Below are 27,675 nucleotides of genomic sequence, written 5' to 3'. Positions count from 1 at the left end.
AGATATATTAATTACAGAATCTATTTCACATACTTTTTTCTAGTATTTGTTTTAACATCTCCCGTGTCTTCTTGAAAAACCTAGAATCTATCAGCCAGATATATAACCCACCTTCTGTGAAATAAGACAGGATAGAAAATTCATGGTTACACTGTAACAGTCATTTGATCTATTCCTCTGTTTATCACTCCTACAATAGGTGATTCAATCTCAAACTCAATTCTCAGTTTTGTTCCAAAGTGGAGATTTTCAGGGCAGTATGAAGCTTTATTAACTCTTTCAGCTCACTGGGATTCCATTATAGTTTGTGCTTTAATGTATGAGAATTAAAGACTTGGTAATAGTGTGTATTTCTAGTAGCTCATCAATATTAATTGCATTTTCATTCACTCATTAGATTTATCTGGGGGTACTCACTGTTATAATTAAGTTGCTTTTAGGTGTACTAAAGGCAACTTAAGTGCCTTAGGTGTACTCTAAGGGTTTAAAAGCAATACTTTCTGAAGGTGCCAGGTTGGTGACCAGAGAGTAACCAAGACCCTGTGAAAATTGGACTATTATATTGACCTCCATTTCACTATTTTTTTTCTCATTAATCTTTATTATGTACCTATTATATACTACATTTAGTGCGAAGCAGTAAGGGTATATAAATATATGCTAGCTTTTTTAGCACTGTTAGTTGAATAGTAACAGACATATTAGATCTTCCTGCAGTGATTTCTTTGGCTCAACAGGCAGCCAATTAGCACTCTAAGACGTAGAACTATAACATCACAAACAAGCTATTTGCGTATTTCAGTACTAAATTAGTTTTCCTTTAATTCAATGAAAGTAATGCTAATGATAAAATCTGATGAGTGAACATGCATTCTCAAGCATTTTCTTTTATCTCCAATTCATTTTATTTTCCTTTATCACTTTTCTTCAACATTGAAAGGGACTCATTAAGGAAAATACAAAGATATTAATGTAAAGATTTAACTGATATAAAGCGTACTGTCCAAGGTACAGGTACATATCAAATAATTTTAGTTAAAATAATGGCACTTGGGAAGCATTTTAGAGTATGGTAATCTCGAAGCTTGATAAACTGGAAGAGCCATCTAGATGTAGTTACATACTATCTTCACTCAGCACACTTACAATAAAGAAAACGAAAGATATTTAATTTACCATTGTATTAAGAAATATTTTATGTTCAACAAAATTTTTACTTTAACATTGGGATTGCTTTTTAATTTATGTTTTTTAATAATTCCTTCTAATGACACAAAACCTTCGCTTCAGTTATATTCACTAAGGAATTTCATTCACTAAAAAGCATGTACTAAATCTGATTTGTTAAAAAAAAATCCTGGAATGCCTGGGTGGCTCAGTGGTTGGGTGCCTGTCTGTGGCTCAGGGCGTGATCCTAGGTTCTGGGATCGAGTCCCGCATTGGGCTCCCTGTGAGGAGCCTGCATCTCCTCTGCCTGTGTCTCAACCTCTCTCTCTCGGTCTGTCTCTCATGAATAAATAAATAAATCTTTAAAAAAGTCCTTTCCATATTCAGATAGATGAATCTAGTAGTTATGAAAGTATTTCCATAATTTAAATTCAGCCAATCAGTCATGGTACTATTTGGTGTAGTTTTGTTGGACTCTCTAGATAACTTAGGTAATTGGAGAATTACTGCAGATTCTCTGGCAAAGGTGTTTTTATGGGAATAGTGAAGAACTCAGAAGAGTTCTTCTCAATAAATAGTGCAGTGGAACTTGTGAGGTGCGATAGCAAATATGTGATGGCAAGATGAAGGAATTATTGACACAATAAAAGGAGGGAAGGAAAAAATGTGAAAACGTGACTCACTATTTCATATCAGGAGTTTTAAAAAATCATTTGACCAACATGCCAGCATTTTATCAACAACCTGTTAGCCTTGAAGTACATTTCTTATAAGTCAGTTTGATTTTCAAGCATTTTGCCTTACCGTGCCAGCCTTATACCTGGCCAAGAAGAGCTTAGAGCTTCTGATATGGGCCTGATTTCTATGAGGGACTCATTCTGGCTCTTCTCTGGCTATAGCCTTTTCTTCAGGCCCCTGGGGAGAGTGCTGAACCTAATGAACACCTATCTACATTATAGCTGCCTTAGAGATTCTCTTCTACCCGAAATGAGCCTCAGTTTGGTTCCATGGCCTATGCTAGCTTCCTTGCTAGTGTTGAGATATTTTTTTAAATTAACATTTGTTAAATGAGGCCCTTGGGTGAATACTGAGCCACAGTTTAACAAAGACCACAAGGGAAAGTGAAATAGAGAAGTTTATTACTCACAGTACTGGAGGAAGAACACAGCATGCCTTAAGTGACCACATGGGGAGGTCAGGGCAGGGTGTGGGCAGAAAGCAAGCAGCAGACTTGAGGTACATGTCTTTGTTAGGATTTGTGGGTAGAATGCTTTTGGAGTTCCCAGGCTAAGGCTGGATTGGTCAATTTAAACTAACCATGAGACATTTTGGTAAGCTCTAGGATGGTCTTATCTCGAGGGTGCATAAATGAAGGAGTTGAGAGGCTGAAGAGACTGTCCCTCAGCAGCAGCATAGGGAAAGTCCTAACAGAGACTTACCCTTGTTACTATGTAGGCTGTCATCAGTGGCATGCACTTGAGAAAGAGGCTGGTGTCAGTTCAAGGGGCCTGCGAGCCACTTAGTTTACAGACTAGATGCTGAGGCAGCAATAGAATAGTTTAGTTAAATCCTCAACAGCCAATCAGTCTTCTATAGCTCAGACCACCCATTTAGATCTACCTCTAATCCCAGAGGGTTGTTGAAAGGGAATTGTTGATTGTAGAGACTACAATATAGACTGAACTTGGATGAACAGCCTAGAGAGTATATGCATATGTGAATGGGAGGCTCATCCTGATGAAAGAAGGACCTAGAGGGTGGAAAGAGAAAAGGGATGGACTGTGAGCCTTCTTGATAACAATAAAGAGGTATTTATCAAAATGGGAGGATAATAGATGTTTTGCTTAATAGTTTGATAAATAACAAATATCTGGACATACGGTATATGATTTTTTTGTTCCTTTCCTGGGATTGCAAATGTTAAGAACTTACCCAATACAATTTTCATACAACCAGAAATGCCATAGAGTATAATTGCACTTCTATTTTACTTGCTACAAAAAATAATTCAGAAACATTGCTAAGTAAATTATTATACAAAATTTCCACAACGTATATTTTATATTTTTGAAAGAGCTTTTTAAATTTAATTAAATATATCTTTTAATCATATATCCCTCATGCTCAATTTAAAAAAACAAGTGAAAAGAATTCATTAAGATATGCCTAAATCTTTTCTTTATTCATATTCTGGAATTTTAAATCCAGTTATTGATTAATTGGTGTATCCACATCTGTGTTTTTCTGTACAGTATTTTCCTCTGTGATTTGAAGAGCTTCAGTAATGTAGGATTTCTGAAAATGTACTTTTTATTTTCTTTAAAAGTTCTTTTAGGCTACTGACATCTCTTTTATAACATTTGATATTGCCATATTCTTTGTATTATTGTCAACAAAAGAATTGCAGTCCAAGCTAGCATATGTAAAGGAAATAGAATTTTCATTATAAAATTCCTTTAACCAACTATGATTACAGAACATGTTCTAATTTAGGAAATATTAAAACACAAGTATGTGTATATACATACGTGCACACATAAGTGATGAAAAAAGTTCATTCATTTATAATGTTCTTAACAACATTGAACCCAAAAAACCCCAACAAATGCTTTCCTTTAGCCAATCTCTATTATCTCAACTTTGAGTTTTAATATTTTTTCTCCTTTACCTTTACTTTTCTTCTGCCTCCTTCTCCTTCCTTATTTTCTTCACATATTATAAAGGTCATTAGGGACATTTATTTTATTATCATGCATGATACTTTCATACACCTGATTCATTACTGTTAGGTACTTGGAGATATTGTTGAAAATGCCAAGGTTCTCGTCATCAATAGGTGTTGAAAATGAAACCTATAGCTTATCCAGCTACATTTTATTGTACAGTAAATTGATATTTCACAAGGATACTATATATAGACAATTATATTAAACAAGTAAAATGATGTATTAAAAGTGTTTATATTTTAATTAGTAAAATTGCCCTAGGTAATTTATTTGATTATATGCCAATTATGGGTTTTATAGTATTGAAAGGAATCTTTCATCATTTTTCCACTGTTTTATGAGGTTAAACCACACTAGTCTTTTTAAATTCCTGTTAATCACCATGGCACTGCTCTGTTTTCCTGTTGCATGTATGAGTCCTTTCCCATGAAGTTTATTCCTTTAGAAATCCTCATTCCTTTGCTAGATCTCTTCTCTAAATATGATTCCTCTTTGGTAAGTTAATTAAAAATTAACATTTGAGTTTTGCATTTTTGTATCCAGTTATTATGAACAAAGATGATACATATATTCATGTGAAGGTTTCTGTGTGAATATGAGTTTTAATTTCTCTAGGATAAAAGCCCAGTAGTGCAATTGCTCTGTTTTAATTTTATGAGAAACTGACAAATTGTTTCCCAGAGATGTGGCAAGCAAAAATTGAGACCCCAAATTCCCACCCTATAAACTCTTCCACTTGAGTACCAGTAACAGCTGTGAATATGATGAGAAATATTCCTGTGATATGGTCAAAGGAATTTTGAAGACCTAATTAATGTCCCTAATCAGTTGACTTTAATATAATCAGTAGAGAGGTTATCCCTATGTGGATCAGACATAATTAAATGAGCCCATGTTAAAAGATACTCAAAGCAGAGACTGATCTCTTGGCCTGAGGAGCAAATGGGCATATTGCTGAGTGGGCCATGTCACAAAGACCCAGAAGTGGCCACTAGACATTGAGAATGCTCTCCAGCCAAGAGCTAACAACAACAACAACAAAAAAAGAGGATATCAGTCACAAAACTACATATGAATGAATTTCTCAAACAACCTAAGGGAGATTGAAAGTGCTTCATTCCTTGATTCAGGGTCCACATTTAGGGAACACCTTAATTTCAACCTTTTCATACCCTGAGTAGAAGATCTATAAAATAAAATATGTGGCTGGATTTTATCCTCAGTTCTTGGGACATAACCTTTAAGCTCTTGGAATTTGCTAAGTGATAGGAGTGTCTATTATTCATCATGAGCCAATCAGATTGCACCAGATAATGTATGCTAGGAAGGTGACTTATGGTGGGACCCTAGGTAGCCAATGCTAAGGAAATGGCTCAAGATGGGGTTTGGTCAAGACAGAAAGACCATGTGGTCAAAGAGTTGAGGCTTTAGGGATTAAAGGGGGCTGGCTTTAACTTGAAACTTCTCCCTGAATAAAAGAAGAGTGAAACATAGAAGACACTGGCCTTTTAGTTGTGCTACCTGAGGGGCCAGTTTCTGTCTTGCTTCACATGGAGTGTTGATGGAATAGCCAAAAATAAGATACCTAGAGGCAGGTGAGAAAAAAATAACATGGTAAGCTGCTTGCTTGCGGAAGGTGAGATGGCTCTGTGAGATTGAGAGAAAACAGAATCTGAGGCTTCTCCCCCAAGAAAGAGATAAAGTGTTGAGTATGCCTGCTATGGCCCTGATCTATCAATGAGCTGTTGGAGGAAGTAGTTTGTTTCTTTTTACGTGGAATGCTGAAGGAACTGGCATAATTTAATGAGAGCAACTCAGAACAAAGAAAAGGCGCAGGTGGCTTACTGTACCCAGACTGGCTCAGCAACAGAGAGAGAAGGTACAGAGTTAGACACCTGGACAAGGAAGGAGGGATAGAAATAAAGCATGCATCCAACATACTGGCCTATTGTACAGCAGTCAGACACCAGATGGAACAAGAGATTATGGGCTCCTAAAAGGAAAAGAGGGATCCCTGGGTGGCGCAGCGGTTTGGCGCCTGCCTTTGGCCCGGGGCACGATCCTGGAGACCCGGGATCGAATCCCACGTCGGGCTCCCGGTGCATGGAGCCTGCTTCTCCCTCTGCCTGTGTCTCTGGCTCTCTCTCTCTCTCTCTGTGACTATCATAAATAAATAAAAATTAAAAAAAAATTTAAAAGGAAAAGAAACCAGTCAATCCTTTGTTCAGTAATTTATATAGAGAAGTCCAGAGAAGACACATATATACAGAAAAGGCTTGAGAGACTCCTAAAATCTCTCCCTGGATTGACAGGTGAAGATTTTCCTTGTCAAAGATGGTAGATAAGGACTTGGAGAGGTGGCTATTTTTTCATATGCACAGACAGCAACACAAAGATGTAAGGAACACAAAGGATCAGGAAGCCATGACACGTCAAAGAAAAAAAATAGAAATCTCCAACAAGAGACCTTAAAAAATGAGATCTATAAATTGCCTGACCAAAAAACAAAACAAAACAAAACAATCACTTTAAATGAGCCTAGTGCATTAAAAGGAAACATAGCAACAGTAAATGAAATCCAGAAAATGATGCATGAACAAAATAGAAATATAAAAAAGGGGGAAAAAAGAGCCAAACAAAAATTCTGTACCTAAAGAATACTGAACTGACAAATTTAATAAACAGCTTCAACAGCAGACTCGATCAATCTTAGAAGGAAATAACAATCAGCAAAGTTGAAGAAAGATCATTTAAAATGATCAAGTTAGAGAAGCAAATACAAAAAAGAATGAAAGAGTGAAGAGAGACTAAAGGACTTATGAGAAACCATCAAACAAATCAGTATATACACAGTAGGAGTCCCAGAAAGAGACAAGACAGAAAAAAAAAAAGGACGGAAAACTTATTTTAAAAAATAAAGGCACAACAAAGGATCTGTACTTGGAAAACTATAGAACACCCATGAAAGAAATTGAGGAACACAAAAAGAAATGGAAAGACATTCCATGCTCATGGATTGGAAGAACAAATATTGTTAAATGTTTATGCTCCCCAGAGCAATCTATACATTCAATGCAGTCCCTATCTAAATACCATCAATAATCCTAAAATTTGTATAGAACCAGAGAAGACTCTGAATAGCCAAATGAATATTGAAAAAGAAAACCAAAGCTTGTGGCATCACAATGCTTCACTTCAAGTTCTATTACAAAGCTATAATCACCAAGACAGTATGGTACTGGCACAAAAACAGACACAGATCAATGGAACAGGATAGGGCGCCCAGAAATGGACCCTCAACTTTGTGGTCAACTAATCTTTGACAAAGCAGGAATGAAAATCCAAAGGAAAAAGACAGTCTCTTCAACAAATGGAGTTGGGAAAATTGAACACCCACATGCAAACTCATTTTATGATGTTGGCATTACCCTGATACCCAAACAAGACGAGAACACTGCAGGAAAAGAAACCTATAGGCTAATATGCCTGATGGACATGGGTACAGAATAGTCAACAAAATGCTAGCAAATTGGATTCAACAGTGCATTAGAAGTATCAAACACTGTGACCAAGTGTGTTTTCTCTTTGGGATGACAGGATGGTTCAAAATATACAACTCTAGTCCTTGGGAGTTTTTTGAGTAGACAATTATATCACCATGTTAATTTTTTTTTATTTTCCCAAACTGTAGATCTTTTTATTTCATTTTTTTGCCTTATTGCTCTGTCTAGGATTTTCTGTACTAAATAGGATGCTGAGAGCAGACATTCCTGTCTTGTTTAAAGGAAAGTCCTGAGTGTTTAACCACTAAGTATAATGTTCAAGCTTTCTTATTCCTTACTGATTTTCTGTCTACTTTTTATGTGGGTTATTTGTAAAAAAAATTTACTATGATTTGCCTGGTTCTCTTTTCAGTTCTGTTTTTTTTTTTTAATGTATTCTGAAGCTTTGTTATTAAGTTCATAAACATTTAGGATTGCTTATTTCTGGTGAATTGCTGATATCACTAGTAAATAGTGATCATTTTATCCCTAATAATATTTTTTTCTCTTAAATTTATAACATTTTATTTACAATAGCTGCATTTAAATGGGATGATTAGCCTATTTGAGTTTGATTTGGCTACGATATGGTTAGATTTGTATCTATCATTTTGGGCTGTGTATGTGTGTATGTGGTTTCTTTATACCTTTGTCCTAGTCTTTCTTTTTTAACTTTCTTTTGAATTAACTGAGTTTTTCATGACTGCCTGTTATTTGCTTGTCCATTTATTAACTGTAATTCTTTGTGCGTGAGATAGATTACTTTAAATTTCCTAGTATACATTTCTACTTGTCATAGTATGCTTTCAAATAATATTGTGTCACTTAAAACTTATGTAAACTATAAAATGAATATTTCCATATATACTTTCCCATGCTACATGTAATTTTTATACATTTCTTTCTACATATGTCATAAGTGCCATAAAACATTCTTATTATTTGCTTATAAACAATTATTCTTGAAGGTAATTTAAATAGGAAATTATATTTATTCACAGATTTTTAGTATTCTTCATACTGGGTTGTTATGTGTTAATATTTTATTCTAATAACTTCTATTAACATATTTCAGGGCAGATCTGTGGGTAATGAAGCCTTATAGTTTCTGTATATTTGAGTCTTTGCCTTTGTTTTGCCTCTGTTTTGCCTTTTTACTGGATATGAAATCTAGGTTGACAATTTTCTTCTTCAGTCCATTCAATTGTTGTTCTATTTTATTTTGTATTACCTTGTTTTAATCCTGTAATTGTTCTTCTATCCATAATGTGTCTTCTTTCTCTGATTACTTTTATGTCCTTCTCTGTGTCTCTGGCTTTGAAAAACTTCATGATCACGTGCCTTCATGTAACTTTCTTTGTATTTCTTGTATTTAGAGTTTGTTGAGCTTCTTGGATCTGTGGGTAAATGATTTTCATAAAACCTGGGGAAATTTTTGCTCCTATTTTTCCTATTCTTCTACCTTCAATCTGGCAACTCCCTTTGGATGTGCCCTGGGCACTGTCTCCAGGCAGTCAGCTGAGATGTTGATAGAGGTCTTATTTGTATCTCTCAGAAATCACTGTCCTACACTGACAGAAATTATCTACTTTTTTTGAAAGCCATTAACTTATATATTGTGTTCAGTTTTTGAGGCATTTTAGGAGGATGGCTAAGATATTGTGGCCAGAAGGTTCTCTCATCTTTTTAAAATGATTTATTCTAGGAATGCCTGGGTGTCACCGTGGTTGAGCGTCTGCCTTCAGCTCAGGGTGTGATACTGGAATTCCAGGATCAAGTCCCCACATTGGGCTTCCTGAATGGAGCCTGCTTCTCCCTCTGCCCGTATCTCTGCCTCTCTCTCTTTCTGTCTCTCATGAGTAAATAAATAGAATCTTAAAAAAAAAATACTTTATTCTGAATGGTTCTCCTCAGGATTTCCATCTTACTTGTTTATTGATTCACTCATTCTTGTGAAGCATGATGCATTATTAGATGAATTTGAAGTACAAAAATAACCTCTGATACTTAAAGTCCTGACATGAAAATGCACACTCACTTTAAAAAGCTTTTGTTTTGTCTTCCAAACTTACAAATTGCAAAACATTCCAAGAATCCGTTTTTGTGCAGGGAATCTCATTTCATTTTACAGATTTAAAAAGTCAGATATGTAATGATATGAAATGTATAACTCCTGAACATTTCCTCTCATGAACTTTTCAGATTTATTTTATTTTATTTTATTTACTAAATATTTTATTTATTCAATTGAGGCAGAGAGATAGAGAGAGAGAGAGAGAGAGACCATGAGCAAGGGGAGAGGCAGAGGGACAGGCAGAGGGAGAAGCAGGCTCCCCAATGAGCTGGGAGCCCGAGGTGGGGCTTCATGCCAGGATCCAGAGATCATGACCCCAAGCTGAAGGCAGACACACTTAACCATCTGAGCCACCTAGGAGCCCCTGAACTTTTCAGATTTATATATGCAACTGTCTTCTTAACATTTTGGGTTGGGTACAAAATACAGATTTTAAATTTCATTAAAAAGAAAGGGAAGAAAAGGAAAGCTAAGGAAAGAATTTAAGGGAGGGGAGGAGGAAAGAAAGAGAGAGGAAGGAAGGCAAGAAGGAAGGAAGAGAGGAAGGAAGGAAGGAAGGAAGGAAGGAAGGAAGGAAGGAAGGAAGGAAAGAAGAAAAGAACACAATTGTAGATTACATACTCTGTCTCTGCGTATCTGCTCTCCTATTAGCTTTTCTGTCTTGGTAAATCCCGAAACTGTATATGCAGCTGCTTGGGTGGAGGAGGTGTGGAAAAATCTTACAGTTCATTCTTCTCTTTCCTCCAACCTCAAATCATATCTACTCTAATTCCTAATATATCATGTATTTGACCAGTTTTTATTTCCTATCTCAGTAGGGTCTTTTCCTAGACTATTTCAAGGATTTTGACATTGGTTTACTTCAGTTTGCCTACTTCTTTACTTTTTGAGACTTGCATTTTCTCTCCCGAACACTCCCTAAACTTTACTTTATGAACTTAAATTCCTCACCAACAACCAGAACATGCCTCCCCATTTCTCATCAATCTTCCTCACATTTGCTTATTCCTAATCATGAATCATAATATGACTTTTGCTAACAAAACTTACTTGAATCCATTCTTCCTTTGACTTATCTCATTTCTGGACAACTGAATTTGTTGATTTCTTCAGTTTAATCCTTTTCTGAACTCAGAGATTTTTTTCTTTTCTTTCTTTCTTTTCTTTCTTTCTTTCTTTCTTTCTTTCTTTCTTTCTTTCTTTCTTTTCTTTCTTTTCTTTCTCTCTCATCTGCCTGGAACTCCTTTTCCATAAATCTCATACAGATGTTTAATTTAGGTATTATCTTCTCATTATTAACAGCATCAGAACTGGTGAATTCATACTGATCTCACTTTGATTATATAACATTCCATTTTTGTGGGAAGAGAAAGAGCATAATTTTGGAAATAGTTATTTGAGATAAGAAGGCCAAAGATATAAATTATTCTTGGATATCCATTTATCTTCTGTATTCATCATAGTAACATCTACAAATGCTTTAATCAGAAAAATTACTCTACTAGTAAAAGTAATTATAATAAAATGCAATCATTGGAAGCAATTTCAGTAAATATAATGAGTGAAATCCTTAATTATACATTTGAAAGAGAATAAAAAGTTTTTGGGTTTTACAAATGTGAAAAGTAACAGCATAAATTACTCTATTTTGAAAAAAATAAGTTAATCTATTTTGAATAATAAAAGTCAATCAAACTGCTTAGTAAGAAGATAAAAATCATTAATAAATTTCTCTATTATGTATACAATGGAATATTACTCAGCTATTAGAAATGACAAATACCCACCATTTGCTTCAACGTGGATGGAACTGGAGGGTATTATGCTGAGTGAAGTAAGTCAGTCGGAGAAGGACAAACATTATATGTTCTCATTCATTTGGGGAATATAAATAATAGTGAAAGGGAAAATAAGGGAAGGGAGAAGAAATGCGTGGGAAATATCAGAAAGGGAGACAGAACGTAAAGACTGCTAACTCTGGGAAACGAACTAGGGGTGGTAGAAGGGGAGGAGGGCGGGGGGTGGGAGTGAATGGGTGACGGGCACTGGGTATTATTCTGTATGTTAGTAAATTGAACACCAATAAAAAAATAAATAAATAAATAAATAAATAAATAAATAAATAAATAAATAAATAAATTTCTCTATTATGGCTTCTCTATAATACTTTGTCTTTAAATAGGCACTATAAAATAATTTTTAATTTTTTTTAAAGATTTTAATTATTTATTTGACAGAGCACACATAATCAGGAGAAGTGGCAGACAGAGGCAGAGAGAGAGGCAGGCTTCCTGTTGAGCAGGGAACCCAATATGGGGCTTGATCCCAGGACTCCGGGATCATGACCTGAGCTGAAGGCAGATGCTTAACCCACTGAGCCACTAAGGTGTCCCTAAATTTTATTATGAAAAAATTAGATGAAAGAAGACTAATATGATTCCTTATGTGAGCATCACATAGCTTCAATGATTATCAACTGAAGTCTAACATTATATTATTTATATCTTAACTGCTTCTATAAACCATACTTTTACATATGTAAAAGCTTAAATATGTATCTTTAAAAAAGAATTTCTTTAAAAAAAATAATGTCATAATCATATGCAAATTTTAAAACCGTATCCTTTAAAAATCATTGTTCTTATGTTCCCATTGTCTTAAAAATTCCATTACTTTCATTTTGTTTGAACCAAAATTATTGTAATTTATATATACATGCACATGTTCACACTACACTCATTTATCTTCAAGTTTTGTCTCTGGTTTTGTTTTGTAATTTATTTGTTGACAAAATCTTTTTCCCATAGGATCATATGCAGTCTGTATGTTATTGATTACACCTTCATACTATTTTGGGGACATTTCTCTGACATCTGTGTTTCTGTGTTTTTAAAATGAGTAGCTAGATCTATAGGTTTCAACAGAATCAGGTCTAACATTTGGGCAGGACTATTTAAGTAGTATTATAAGTAGCATTTAAGCATATTATGTTCTTTCATCAGATACTAGATGGTGTATGACTGTCTCCTTTTGTGATGTTATCAGTTGCGCTAATTGATATCTATATTTCCTTTTCCATGATAGGTTTATTAAAGGGAATTTAATTTTTCTTAAAAATGTGAATCATAGTTCCATGATAATCATAGTACTTTTGGCAAAGTTTATTCATTAGAGTCAGTACATTTAAAGGTACGTTTAAACTTAGCTCTGATAGAATTATCATGAATTTTGAATGGAAATAATATTTATATCCTGTTTCAACAACTGATTACAATAAATGCATTTCTTTAAACATGTTTTATATAAAGATGTATCATAAAATAAGGATGATTTACAGTACTCAGATGAGGCAGTATTTTAAAACTATCAGTGGGATATCTTTCACATGTTAGAATTTAATATTTGATTTAAATAAATTTTTAAAATATTTGGCCATAGCATATATAGAAAATACACTCAAATAATTTTGGAATTTGTTTATAAAGCCCAAATCTAATAAGATGCAGTTAGTGTTATGGAAAATGTTGTTTCTCTTAAATTTGAAGAAATTCTTTGCAATGAACTAGACCTAACTTTTTAATGCTCTAAGCAGTGACTTTCCAAGTTATCATTTCAATGAGTGGCTGCACTAATAGGAGAGTGCATATTTCTAAGCATGATACTAAGCAAAATTGTGACGTAAAATATAACTGCCACACTTTTTTAAAGTATTGTTGATAATCCCATTTTTTATGCAAAAGTAGCTCTTTTCATTTACTTCTATCATAAGGCCTTTCTTTTATTTCTCTAAACACACTATTCTACACCAATATGTATTATGTCACCACTGAAGTTTTCTTTCTTTTTTTGTACTTTTTTTCTAGAGTGTCCTGTCACACTAATAATACACACACGACTCAGCATGTTCAGATTTATATTCTGTAATAGCTAGTGTGTATGTTCTGATCTAAACAAAGTAATCTTTGGTATTTTTGACTTTATACTTTATCTTCCCATTTATTTTTTTAAAAAATTTTAAAAAAGATTTTATTTATTCATGAGAGACAGAGAGAGAGAGAGAGAGAGAGAGAGAGGAGCAGAGATAACAGGCAAAGGGAGAAACAGGTTCCACACAGGAAGTCTAATGCAGGACTCGATCCTGGACTCCAGGATGGTGCCCTAGGCTGTAGGCAGGCGCTAAACCGCCAAGCCACCCAGGGATCCCTATCTTTCCATTTAAATTTAAAAACTATTAGGCAATTTTCTATGAAAGTGACATATTTATTATACATCATGAAATAATGCATATAATTAATTTGTCTTTAAATGGAAATCTTTAGGATGAATTTCTTAATTATATAATCTCATTTTAGCTTTACTTTTATGTTTAGCGGATATTAAGGTTTCATATAAACAGTAATGCCGTGGAACAATCAGCAGAAGTGTTTTAAACTGTGTAATCTACCAGTTGGTGACACTAATTTAATAGCAATCATTGAGGCTGGCTTATATAAGGGACTATTATAGTTAGCTTTATGGGAAATAAGTTATACCATGTACTACCAGGTTAATAATGGATGATATGCTAAACTATTTGACTTGTCTCTCTTAATAAGTATACTTGGTTTTGCAAATAGAAAAAGCTTCTAAGTCATCTATCCTATCAAATCTCCCTACATCTTGAGTAGCTAGCTACCTGCTATGTGTTATAACTTTTTGTACATTTTCATGTTCCATTTTAAATTCCAGTGTAGTTAACATTTTTCATTATTGTTGATATCAGGAATATTATTTATTGTGGAAATGAAATCCTTTTCATATTTGTAGCAAATGTTTATACTCATTATACAACTTCTTGTTTTCTGGTATGTTTTAAAATCTGTACATTTTTATTTAGTAAAAGGTACTTGTCTTCTATTTTTGTATGTTTTCTGTTTTGCTAAACATTTTCCAACATTAAAAAATAATTTCCATAGTTTTTGTAATTTTATTTGAACTATCAAGCTTATTCCAAGTCTGTATTCAAATGAAGGCTTTTTCTGGCAAGCCAAGAAATAAAGACCCCAGAAAAAAATTTGTAAAATTACCTTTTTCATTTTCTCCTTCTATTTGGCGTTACTTTCCTATGGCTATTTCTTTTTCAGTTACATTCCACATGTGGGCAAAGAAAGTTTGGAAGATCCAAGATTGCATAACCCTTCTTCTAACTAGTGATCCTAGAGGAATAACGACCCTCTCTTTCCCATAAAATATGTATCAGATCTCAGTAAAAACCCTAATTTGCTTGATTTGGTTCACAAAAGGAAGAGAGGACCTCTCAGTCACCCTAGAAAATCATCACTCTGAGGCAAGTAGTGGGTGTGGGAAATCTGACAGGCAGTCCCAGGTGGACCATATGCACTGAGAGAGAGAGAGAGATGGGCACAGAATATGCACATACTTAGAAATGTTTCTGAGAGCTGACATTTTGTTTGACTAACCCTGAAATTCATACTATTGTTTCATCATATAAAGGAATAAAGACCCCCAACCAAATATAAACAAATTATATCAAGATATTTTCAGATGAGATCCTTAAGTGTTTCGAGTGGTTCTACAGGGAAGAGTGCATCAGTTAGCATGTAGTGTTCTATGACTGAAAAATCACATTTTCCTCCCACTATCTCATTTATTTCTTATCGTTTCCATTCTGTACTGAAATGCCCATCTCTTTATATACATGTTCACCTTTTTCACTGGAGTGTTTATTTTTAAAGTTTTTGTCTTTGATAATTCCAACAACTGGGACCTATCTAAGACTAGTTTTGTTTATTACTTTCTCTACTGATGGTACATCCATTTCTTGTTTCTTTGTGCATTTTGTAAGTTTTGGTTGAAGTTGGATATTTTCTGTAAGCTTAAAACACTTAGGAAAATCGTATCAATGCATGCAGACACATTTCTTTTTTCTGCCAGGTTTTTACTGTGGGTTGTTGAGTCAGTCTATTTCAGAATTGATCTGGGTTTGGTCCTGTTGTTGCTATGGTTATTTGCACCTTACCACAGGCTTCAAATTCCTCTAATGTTACCTTGTTTTTAGTGTGGGAGTTGGATTGCTTAAGAATTTCAGGGATGTTGCTCTACCCTCAGTTTTAGGTCTTCCCTTTGTGACTACTCTTCGAGAAGATTACTCATGCTTCTAAATTTCCTCAGTGGTAAATTGTGTTGTCATTTAGTACTTGCTAGCCTAAGGTTTGGGGTGGAGACGGGCCTACAGTAAATTTCCTATTGTCTTGATTTAGCCTCAGACTCAGGCAGACCTTGTATCCCTGAGTCATGAAGGTGAGGTTTTCTCAATGGTCCTCTCTGTGCTCCACTTGTAGGGTGACTTGAATGGACTGAAGCTAGATTTCCTCGTTCACCTCCTAGGAGTAGCGGGAGTACGTTTCTGATCCCTTCTCTCGGCTACAGTGGACCTTAGCCTGAGTTCCAAAGGCAACAGTGTTTGCGATTCTTCTCCCAGTATCTTGAGGCTTTGCCTCATGGGAAGAAAGTAAAGAGGATCCTTCTGAGGTGTGTCTTTCCCACAGCATGTGCTGCTCCCTTCCTCTATGTTTATACAACAAGAGATTCTTGTTCTGGCCCTTCATCCTGATTCCAGTCTTCCTCGTGCATAGCTGTCTTAGTCATTCCATGCCGCTATAATTAATCATCATAGCCTGGGGGCTTAAATAACAAACATTTTTCATAGTTGGAGAGGTAGAAAAGTCCAAGATCAGGATGCTGGCATATCTTGTGTCCTATAATGGCCTACTTCCTGATTTGCATCTGGTCTTCTTCTCTTTGTACCTTTACAAAGAGAGAGAGTGAGAGAGTGTGTGAAAGAGAGTGAGAAAATGAGTGAGAGAGCTCTCTCATGTCTCTGCTTTTAAGGGCACTAATCTCACTCATGAAGGCTCTACTCTTTGGACCTAATGTACCCCCAAAGGCCCTGCCCCCTAACAGTATCACATTAGGGTTAGAACTTCACCATATAAGTCTAGGGGTGACATAAACATGCAGTCCATAACTACCCAATTAGGTTCATGGACAATAGCTTGGGAGTGAATGTGGATCTTGGATCTGAGGTTCTCAGGGTTTTATGTATCCTCATAATGGCCCACATTTGTCTTTAATAATTTTTTGAAAATATAACCTGCATTATTTGTAGCAGTTTGTATATCACATGGCATCTTCTGGATGTATGCAAATGCTTGTGATTGGTAACTCCTTGGAGTTGACTGTCTTCCCTTAGATTTCAGATTTTGCCTTGTCCTTATTTCTTTTTTCTGAGAAGTTCAAGAAGAGTTTTGCTTTTTTAAAAGTTATCTCGTATTTTTTGTTGAATGGGTGGGATTAGCATACTTTCTAGTTTTGTTTTGTTTTGTTTTATTTCCATCTATGGCGAACCCAGAATTTACCTGCTATTTTAATTTATTATTATGAATCATTTTAATTTACAACGTTTGGGTTGCTTATTCATATTTTCCTCAAAATATTTATTGAACAGATAATTTTATAAAGTCTATGCTAGTTTTAGACAGCATACAAAAATAAATATAATCATTGTTGGGATAATGGGAAACTATTGCTCACTCTTAATGTTTTCTTTTTTTTTTCACATGGAGGACATACCATTAGAATATCTTTGATATCTCCATTCCTTCCTCCTTTATTTATGGGAAGATGAGTGGTATTTTGTCAGTGACTTTGAGAGTAGACCTGGGAATGTGTAGCTCAGTCCACTATTTTTCTCTAATTTTACAAGTCAGATTACTGGGAGCCCACATTTTGTTCTTCAGGACAGATTTTTTTTTCAAGCTGACTATACATGGTAATATCTGAAATAATTCCAAAGCTACCTATCATTGGGTGAGTAAGTTTTCTATGGGATTCGGCATTAGAATCTGTCACTGCCTTTCAACTGTATCACCTTCATTCACAAAATAAAGCAATAATATTAACAATAATAAAAATTCTATTTTATATTCTGTATGCCTTATTATTCTTTGCCTATCTCAAGTAGATTTCTAATAAAGATAGATAGAAAAAGATATTACTTTCAAGTCCCTTCAAATAATAAGCAGCAGCATTATGACAGCCATTAATATTTTTTGATTGATGTATTTGCTAAGACCTCAATGCAATATCTAAAATAGTCCTCACAATTGTTATGAGGTTGATAGGAATATTTTTTCTTATGGTATATTATGGCCACTTATCTTAGTATCATCATGACTCATAATGATAACCTTTTAAAAATTCCTACCTCATAGAATTTTTAGCCGATCATTTCTATTTATTCCTTTCTGCTCCATTGCAGCTGTTTTCAACATGTGTACTTATTCCTTGCTGTATAACCAGTTATCAACACCTTAGTGGCTTAAAATAAACAATAATTAACTCATAGTTTCTGTGGATTGAAAATCTGGGTGAACCTTGACAAGAGGCCTCTTGCTCAGGCTCTGTCACAGGCTATCACTTAGTTGTCACCTGGGACTCCAGCCTCCTCAAAATGTGCCTGGGGAAGGATCTGCATCAAGCTCACTGACATGGTTATTGGCAGGTCTCAAGTTGTTCTTGACTTTTGGCCTGAGATAACAGTTGATTGCCTCATGGACAAGGTAGCTCACAACATTTTGAGAGAGAAAGGGAAAGGGAGAAAAGAGAAGTGGGGTGTGGGAAGAGGAGGAGGGTGCTAATATAAGTGGCATATCATCTCTGTTGCCATATTCTATGCATTAAAAGCAAGTGACTAGGTTAAGCCCACACTCAAGGGGAAAAGATTATAGAAGTGCACGGGAGCTAGGAAGTGAGACACATGAAGTGGCGGCACTTAGTGTAGAGGAGTTTTAGAATCGTCAACGTTTGAGGTGCAAATGGAGCTATGAATAACAAGATTGGGCTAGAGAAATATAAATAATTATGTCATAGATGGTGCACTTAAATGTTTCACAAAAAGAAAGGCTATGGTTTAATTTGTGTTTTGCCTTGATCATTCTCCCAATAGTATGAAAATTTGATGTAAAAAGGTAAGATACACTGAGAGGGAGGATTACTTGAGAAGTAGTAGTTGTAGTCCCAGAGATTCAAGATGAAGACCAATTTAAAGTAAGTAATCAACTGTAAGGATAATTAGGTGAAAAGGTATTTGAGAGAGACTTAATGGGAGTCAGTCAGTTGTTGGCTAAGCTTATCGATAAAAGTAGAGATCTGGACTACTTCTTGAATCTGAGTTTTATGATTGGGTGGAAATTGATGCCATTGCATAGTTAGCAAAAGCAGGCATGAGGTAGATTTGAGCTAAGGAATAGGTTCAGGGTCAAAGAAGAGAAAATGAACTTACTTTTTCTCATGTTGAATTCTTGTTATCATTAGCACATCTAATAGGAGGTGTCCCACAAATATTCTGTTCAGATCTCAAAACTAGAGATCTGAATGTGCTGGTTAGTTGCATAGCTGTCATCTTTACATCTTTCTCAACTTACTGAGGAAAATTAATATATTTTATTAATCTTTGAAGCTTCAAATGACTGATATATCACATAAGTTGTAAGTTCTTATGGTTTCTTTCTCAAAAAATAAGTTACAGTGAACTCAAGTTTCTTGTACTGTTCTAGTATTCTTATATTTCCTATGGTGTGGAGGTTGCGAATGCCTAAAGTTTTAAATTGGCATAGAATGCTTAAAATTATGGTACCATATTTGATTGAAGTATTCATGATTGTCGAATTATAATTATAAAAATAAGGTCATGGGAAAAAAAATAAAAACTCTTTTTAGTCCTTAGTGGCAGATTGATATGTGACCACTCATTTGAGCAAAGAAATTTCTACATTTCTTCATAAACTGAAACTAATGTGGTTATTTATATGATGAGGTAGAAAGTAGACTTTAAAGATTTTGATTCAAATTCAACTGGAATAAGACATCAAATCAATATATTGAAATTATTCTATCATCCATCTTTTCTTGAATGGATTATATTGTTTTAAAAAAAGGTTAGTTTATTTTTTCAGTCATTCTGATTAACTAACAATCTTGCCAAAAATGGAATGCCATGGCTAAAAAATCAGTATACTCAACTCAAATGTTCAACATTATTCTTAATACAAATAGCTTGTAATACCCAATAAAGTCACTTTTCTTTGACATGAACTAAAATATCTAATAAAGGGGTGGCAAAAGCACTAAAATGAAAGCCATCATTATATTGAGTTAGAAAGAGATTTATTTAACTGGTTAGGATTCTCACTAGAAATAACTGCATTCAATTTGTTAATAGTACTGTGAGGTTTTTTATAGGCTGCAATTTTTTTAACTGTTCCACTGATAGTTCAACATTCACAGGACTAGGTTTAGTTCCACCATCAACTCGCTATGTGAATTTCAAATTTACATTTGGCAAACAACAGGAAATTACTTTACCTACAGTGCTTATTCTGAAATATAATTTAGGATATGGTGTTTATTCTTCTGTTTTTTAATAGCATCTACTGAGAAATCACTTTTACTGGGAATCCAAACAACTGGAATTTATTTCATGCTCTATAATTTTATGAGAAGCAACTGAAAATAAAAAGGCTGATACCATGACTGTATCCATAAAAGGAACTTAGAGACTATGGTCAGTACAAAACCTATATTAATGATCCTACTTTTGGCAACAAAATACTGGATGTGTATGAAACAAACACATGCATATTAAAGATGCCTATTACTGATTGAACTATTAGAGGAAGATGATAACCTATTTTCTGAGAATTTTGGTTCTGGCATCTAACTGCCCAGATTTGAAACATTATGGCTCACTGTTAATTATAGCATTAAATGCAGGTTATGTTACTTTAACTTTAAAAAGTTGTAAAAAAAAAAAATATATATATATATATGCATACACACATATTTGATCTTGAATTCATTAGAAATGTTTATTCATTTTTGAAAAATAAACATAAAATAACTGATAATAATCATCTCCATTTTATAAGTAATCTCCATTTTATAAGTAAGGAAACTGACATAACCATGGTTGAGGAGCATCCCAGATTTATCAGCTAGTATGTCTACAACTATGTTCTCACACTGACTTAGTCACCATAGATACCTAGCATATTTATTTTATTAAGAACACTGTTGTACCTGTATTACTGCAGAATAGGAAATAGGGCAACCTAGATATCTCATAGGACTCAAAGAAATATTCTGTATCTAGAGAATATAGTCTGAATTGAAAATTATAAATATAATTTCTGTATCCAAAAGGGATTACCAAAATAAGAATTGGGGTTTTAGTTGATGATAAATTTAATGCAGTTATTTTAGGTGCTATTTACTAGAAAATACCAGATAATCCTAAATAGCTATTGTCATTATTATTCTTTGGGTATACCTAACTCTGCTGTTTAAAAAAAAAAAAAAAACTAAAGTAAATTTGCATTTCTCACTCTTTCCTTATTGGAGTTAATGAATTACAGTTATAGATTCATTGCATTTATGTAGATCTCCCTCTGATTATTTTTCAACACTCTGATGTATATTTTATTATTTTCATGTCTAAATGTCGACTTCAGTGGCCAGTAGACCCATGGAATACACATGCAGCCTGTACTTTCTCTATGGTTGTTCAGGAAGTCTTAATACATTTGGTTTTGTTTACTCATTTGTTCTAATTATCTATAGATATCTGCATTTGTGGACTTGCTCATGTTTCATTTGTATTGGGAAATAGAAATTCTATAGGTATACATATATACACACATATATATGATGAAGTATTACTCAGCCATCAAAAAGAATGAAATCTCGCCATTTGCAATGATGTGGATGAAGCTAAAGCATATTACGCTAAGCAAAATAAGTCAGAGAAAGACAAATACCACATGATTTCACTTGCATATGGAATTTAAGAAACAAATAGTTGAACATCGTCTATCTCTTTCATTTTCACCACTTACAATATAATGATTATGGTTTCAAATTCCCCCTCCTTTTTTTAAAATTAAAAATAGGGAGCATTTTTTCATGAATGATGACAATGGCACTCTACCATAGTGATCTTCCTCCAAAATGCTCGTAGCCCTGTATTATCATAAGGAAAATACCTGAAAACTCCCAATAGAAAGACTTCCTACAAAATGCTTGAGCCGATACTTCTAAAATAGTGAAGGATTTCTAAGAATCAGTCATAGTCAAGAGGAACTTCAGCAAGATGACCACTAAAGGTAATGTGGTATGGTGGATGGGACCTTAAAACAGAAAAAAGTACATCAAGTAAGAACTAAGGAATCCTGAAAAAAGTATACACTTTAGTTAACAATAATGGTTGGTTCACTATTTATGCATGTTAGCTAACGATAATATTGGTTCATTAATTGTAACAAGTAGACCATATTAATGTAAGATGCTGATAATAGAAGAATTTCAATGTAGAGTATATGGGAATTCTCTGTAGTATGTTTACAGTTTTTCTCTCAAACTTCAATTGTCCTAAAGTGAAAAGTATATTTTTTAAAAAAATAGACTTTAGAATGTCTTTGGTTTTGGTTTTGCTTTATTTTCACGTTCCTGAGGCTCCTACTCTGAAACTTTAAAACAACGTTAAAAAGTCTGCTAATAAGTATATAGATCAATCTCAGGTAAAATAAAAATTGATGTTTCCATATCACACATGCTTAAAAGAATGAAATGAAATTTCCCAAAGTGCAGTGTAAGACAGTTACTTAAATACTCAGAGTTGCCCTTCGTAGACTCTGAAAGAGAGATTAGCAGGAACATAGATTGCTAAACTGCCTCACTGCACTGATACTCCATGATTGACTTCCTGTGACAAATAGTAAATGAGATTTTCTTTTTCAGAGACTACAATGCCACAGTGACTAGTTTTTCTGCCCCAAGCATTGTAGGTAACCCAGAAGCCAAAATAATCTCTCTCTCTCTCTCTTTTTGAGAAAGAAACATCACTTTTATTTTGTCAACAGAAGAGATTAATTTCAGCACAGCTGATCTCCATGAATACATTTTCCTTCAGACATTGCCAAGGTCAATGGAATTTGACTTGTCTGGTACATTTGTGCTGGATATACAGTTTAAGCCTTCCAAAAGCAAATATAACTTACAATCTATCAAGGTTACTTTTTAAAGTTCAAGTTGAATATTTCTATTTTGAGCTCAGCCTTTGCAAGCTCTGCTGGTTTTTTCTCTTTGCCATATCCCTTGACTTTTTTTTAAATGTACCTAAAATTTCTGATTATATTGATTCAGATTTTATAAGGGAAGTAGAGATTATTGGATCAAGATGGTGAATACCTATGTGCCCTGAGCTTCTAAGCATAAACTCACATTGATGTTTATCTTAATTAGAATAATACTATAATGAAGAAATTAGATTTGTCTATATCTGGAAGAATGGGTGATTTGGTGGACTTTGTAGATCATGTGCCTTATGTGATTGGTCTATGTATACTTTTAAATGGATCGCATCAAACAGTATAAAAAGTACAGTAATGAAATAATGTGCACAGCTGAAAAATAAAAGTCTTGAACTTATATACTTTACATCATTTAGTTTTAAGCTAAATTTAAAATTCTAGATATTTATCTTCACATAGTCAATCCATTTGAAAATACCTCTAAGTTTTTGTGATTTATGATTGGTCTGGATGAAGGGCTCCATTGAAGCTGTTTCTCCAAAGTCTCCAATTCCCATATACTCAGTTAAAACAGTTATGAGCTTTGACATATAAGAGTTCTGTTGTATATCTAAAGAGTAACGGGATCCCTGGGTAGCGCAGTGGTTTAGCGCCTGCCTTTGGCCCAGGGCGCGATCCTGGAGACCCGGGATCGAATCCCACGTTGGGCTCCCGGTGCATGGAGCCTGCTTCTCCCTGTGTCTTTGTCTCTCTCTCTCTGTGACTACCATAAATAAATCAAAAAAAAAGTAAAATAAGATTGGGTCCATCTGGGGTGGTATATTAATAAATGAATATTACTTTATTTTCAGTTAAAAAACCTCTTCTTCGATACATGGACTTCTTTTCTCTATCAATGCACAATATAAACATTTTACAGTGTTCATTTGGAAATGATGATCTGCAATAATATAAATGTGACATTTTTAAAAATGGGAATTTCAGGCACTGAAAGAAGATAATATTACAGAGGTTAATCATACAAATAATTTAGCTTTCTCCTTGTTTCTTTCAAAACATCTATTACTCCTCTCCTTTCCTTTGATGATGGAACTTTTCATTTATTTTGAGAATCGTCCCTCCTGTACACTAATGTGATCTACAAATGCAACCTTCAATATAGGAAACATCATGGTAGACTTCTGAGACCGGCCAATGTGTGCCATCCCCATTTAGTTAAGAAAAGGATATTTGACCAAAACTGAAATGGTCAGATTTATTTTAACAAATTGAAAGGGATACAGAAAATGGTGAAAACTTTCCATAAACATTATTTACAGTAAATCCTAGCTCTTCTAGTGTTTATTTGTGCTACTGTGTAGAGACCTCTTTCAAGAGAATGGAATCTACAGATAGGCACACATAGACAAAAGACAGATGAAATATTACTGAAGAACAGTTTTGTTTGGTTTGGTTTTCCCTTCAGGAAATTTTTGGATCCTTTCTCAAGTCTTGTCTAAGATTATTTATTGCTTGAGCTTCTTAGTTAGATTTTGAATATGTTTGATTTGGATTCCTGTCATTTTTATTGGAAAATAACTGATTCATACCTGAAAGTATGAGGATGGCTACTTCCTTGACCTGTGGTCTTGGTCCTTTGTGTGTGTGTGTGTGTGTAGAGTAATATTGCATGTGACAGTCTATGACAATTAACTTACAGGAAAAGGGAAAACAGTTAGGAAAAGGGGCCTACAACAGTGCTTCTGAATAAAAGGACAATATAAACTATCTCACTAAAGAGAATACCACCTATGCTTTATAAAATTGTTTAGAATGATTGATTTTAGAATGAGAAGCAGAGTGTGCTCATGAGCAGAAGAGGGGCAGAGGGAGAGGGACAAACAGACTCGGTGCTCAGCACCGGCCCAACACAGGGCTCAATCTCACAACACAGAGATCAAGCCCTGAACTAAAATCGAGTTGGACATTTAACCAACTGAGCCACCAGGCACCCCTCACCTTAAGCTTTTTAGGAAGTCATAACTACTAGAATAGTTTCTCTGAGGATATAATTTGTTAAGATCCACTTTGTGACAATGGCCACTGAAAAATCATAGTTCTTTTTTTAAAGAAAATCTACCCTCAAAATTATATAGTCTCCTTTGAATTCTTTTGTATTGGAAAAATACTAATTAGTCTGTGTGGGAATACAATGAAGAAATTAAATGTTTACATGCCAAATCAGTAAAATCTAACTGGGCAGAATTGAAGAATCCTGCCAGTAATCTACATTTAGCGCCATTTGTCATCCAATAGAATTATGACCCCATTTTGATGTTGAGATTAATGTTATGTTTTTATGGCGGGAACTCTTTATTTCCTTTCACCTGGTATACTTCTGGATTTCATGATTAAAGAACCAGCATTTACTAAGTTATAATTAAATTTAATTAATATGTATGAATGTTTTTCCTCTTACTAAAGGAAGAAAATATTGGAATTAGTTTTAGAGGATAACGTGCCAATTTAATACCGAAATCAGACTCATAGTATTGAAATTTTGGCACATGTTGCTTTTTGGAATATTCCAGTAAATCAAATAATTTATGTGGTATATAAGCTTAATGGCATTTGAAACTGCAGTGCCCTGGCTTGTTTTAAATCAGAATTAAAGATGTGCCAACCTGTCACAACGCCTATGCACAAAGTACACTACAGTTCTCCACACCCCTTTGAGTTCATATCAATCATTTCAAAATTACATTTTTTCCTCAGAATGAGCTGTCACTACCAATTTGAATAGTGGCTGTTGAACTGGAATTCATCCAAATTTTCAGCAAGCCATTTGGTTCATTATATCACAAACTAAATGACTTGCAAAACCATATTTTTTCATACTGTTTTCAAGCAAATACAATACTATCTCTTCAAAGATTGCTGCAATAAATTAAGATATTTTTATTCAAATATCTATTAAGACTTCTATTTTGTTCCTGCCTTTGTGCCGTTTCTGATTCACTTTCCAAAAATGAGCCAAATGCATCAAATGCATTGCTTAATATCAAATGTATTTTGATTCAGCAGGACTTTACCTCTGGTTTATCTGTGATCACCAAATTACACAGCAATCTTTGTGATGTCTCACCTCGGTTCCTGTTATAAATGTGTACAGCCTAGAGGCTATATGATAAAGATGCTGTTCAGGGTAAAATAGTATTTGTGAAACACGCATCTGAATACAGAGTTTTGTTTTGTTTTGTTTTGTCTTTTTTTCTCATTTTGCCACATTTACCATACCTGGCATTTCATAAAAATCTTATGATTTAGGATTACTTTTGTATTGTTATCGGTCACTAAGTGTGACACAGTCTGTTGCATGGGACAGAAATTGTGCAATCAGCTGCAATGTTTCTTAGCAGAAAATATCTGTTGCCCCCTTCTTTTTAGGTTTCTGTTTTCATTTTATTCGAGAAATAATATATAAGGTTTTATTTTTTCTTCAGGAGGAAAATAGTTTATCAACCACAGTGATTTCAATCTATATAATTTGACCATAAAACTTTGTTCAAATAAATTCTGTAAACTCCGATGTAAACTATATTGGTAGATTACTACCAGTGATATCAAAGAAATATGACAGAAAACATGTTTCACAATTTCTGGCAAAGATTAATACCTAATACCTTGGAGGTATTGTTGAGGTAAAATAAAGTCCTGATTGGGATATTCAATTACAGGTTGAAGACCTCAATCTGACCACTACTTGCTGTGTCACGTTGAGTTCCTTGTGTTACTTATCTCTGTAGATATCACCTACTTCACTCAGAAAATGGAGCTAACAGAATGGTGAAAACTGGTCAGTGACTGTCAACTTTCCTATATTTGCCCCATCTTCTGAGTGCCAACCAAAAGAGAGCTGAATATTCTCTCCAAACTCATCACATAAGATGCCCCTCTCCTATGATGGTTGTCTTTCTTGGATTTGCTTGTTTCACTTAGCATGATGCCCTGTAGTTTTTTCTCCACGCCATTGCCAATGGTTGGATTTCATTTTTTTTGATGGCTGAGGGTTGCTGGAGAGGAGGGTGGTGGGGGGATGGGGTCATTGGGTGATGGGCACTAAGGAGGGCCTATAATGTGATGAACACTGGGTGTTATATACAACTAATGAGTCACTGAACTCTACCTCTGGAACTAATAATACACTATATCTTAATTAATTTAATTTAAATACAATAAAATTCAAAAAATAGGAAGAAAATCTTAAAGAAAATGGAGCTAAAACACTAAACTGCTTGTATCACTGGGAAGCTCTAATGGCAAAACAAAATATCAAATGCAGAAGAATCTCAGGTACGGTATTTGTCACAATTCAGGAAAAGTAGAGAAATCACCTGTTATAAGGATGCTGAAAAATCCAACTTAATTTTATCTACATTTTCTCAAGTCTGAAATTACATCTCTTAAGCACACTTGCATCCTACTATCTTTTGATGGCATCAGAAACTTAAGTAACTTACGTTTCCCTAGACAGCCAATAAATTCTTTGTTGAATGTATTCTATTCCTTCTGTTTTGCTCCGGGAAATCTGCAATCTCATGTGAACAAACTTTTCACACTCTTGAACATTTGCAATCATTGTATCGAATCCTAGTTCTTTGCTCTCATCAGGGACAACATATAGCTCACTCCCCTGACTAACTCACAGAAGTGATGGTGTGGGTTACCACATTACTACCAACTCTTTTTTCACTTGAAAATTATTGATCTGCCAGTACCATTAAAATGGCTTCCTGAGAAGTTCATGTCTCCTATGTAGGCATTACTCTGTGTTCTCGTCATCGTTATTTACTTACCCTCAGGTAACAAATGCTTGTCCTATCCTATTTTGATTTTATGGTATATTATTTAAAAGTACATTGTATACAGGTTCTTAAATTTTTTGTTCAGCCATTTTTTGAGGTTTTATATTTTTACTTCCTACTTCAGCTTTATTGAAGTACAATTGACAATTAAATTGTAAGACACTGTAAGTGTAC

The 27,675-nt window shown here is 34.4% G+C and overlaps 1 long non-coding RNA gene across 2 annotated transcripts in view; it reads left to right on the top strand.

The window, feature by feature from the left end:
* The window catches only part of LOC144283931 (uncharacterized), a 57,708-nt gene extending 36,058 nt beyond the window's left edge, over positions 1 to 21,650 (top strand). Inside the window, exons 3-4 of one of the 2 annotated variants that reach the window (XR_013352423.1) lie at positions 19,997 to 20,133; positions 21,518 to 21,650. This is a non-coding gene — a long non-coding RNA (uncharacterized LOC144283931). Of the gene's footprint in view, positions 1 to 19,996; positions 20,384 to 21,517 lie in introns of those variants that run through there. The other variant, XR_013352422.1, reaches the window with a different exon arrangement.
* Positions 21,651 to 27,675: the final 6,025 nt, after the last annotated feature.

This window comes from Canis aureus, chromosome 15 (genome assembly GCF_053574225.1).
Source record: "Canis aureus isolate CA01 chromosome 15, VMU_Caureus_v.1.0, whole genome shotgun sequence".
In the NCBI taxonomy this organism is placed as follows: Eukaryota; Metazoa; Chordata; class Mammalia; order Carnivora; family Canidae; genus Canis; species Canis aureus.
This window is presented reverse-complemented; position numbering and strand designations above follow the sequence as displayed.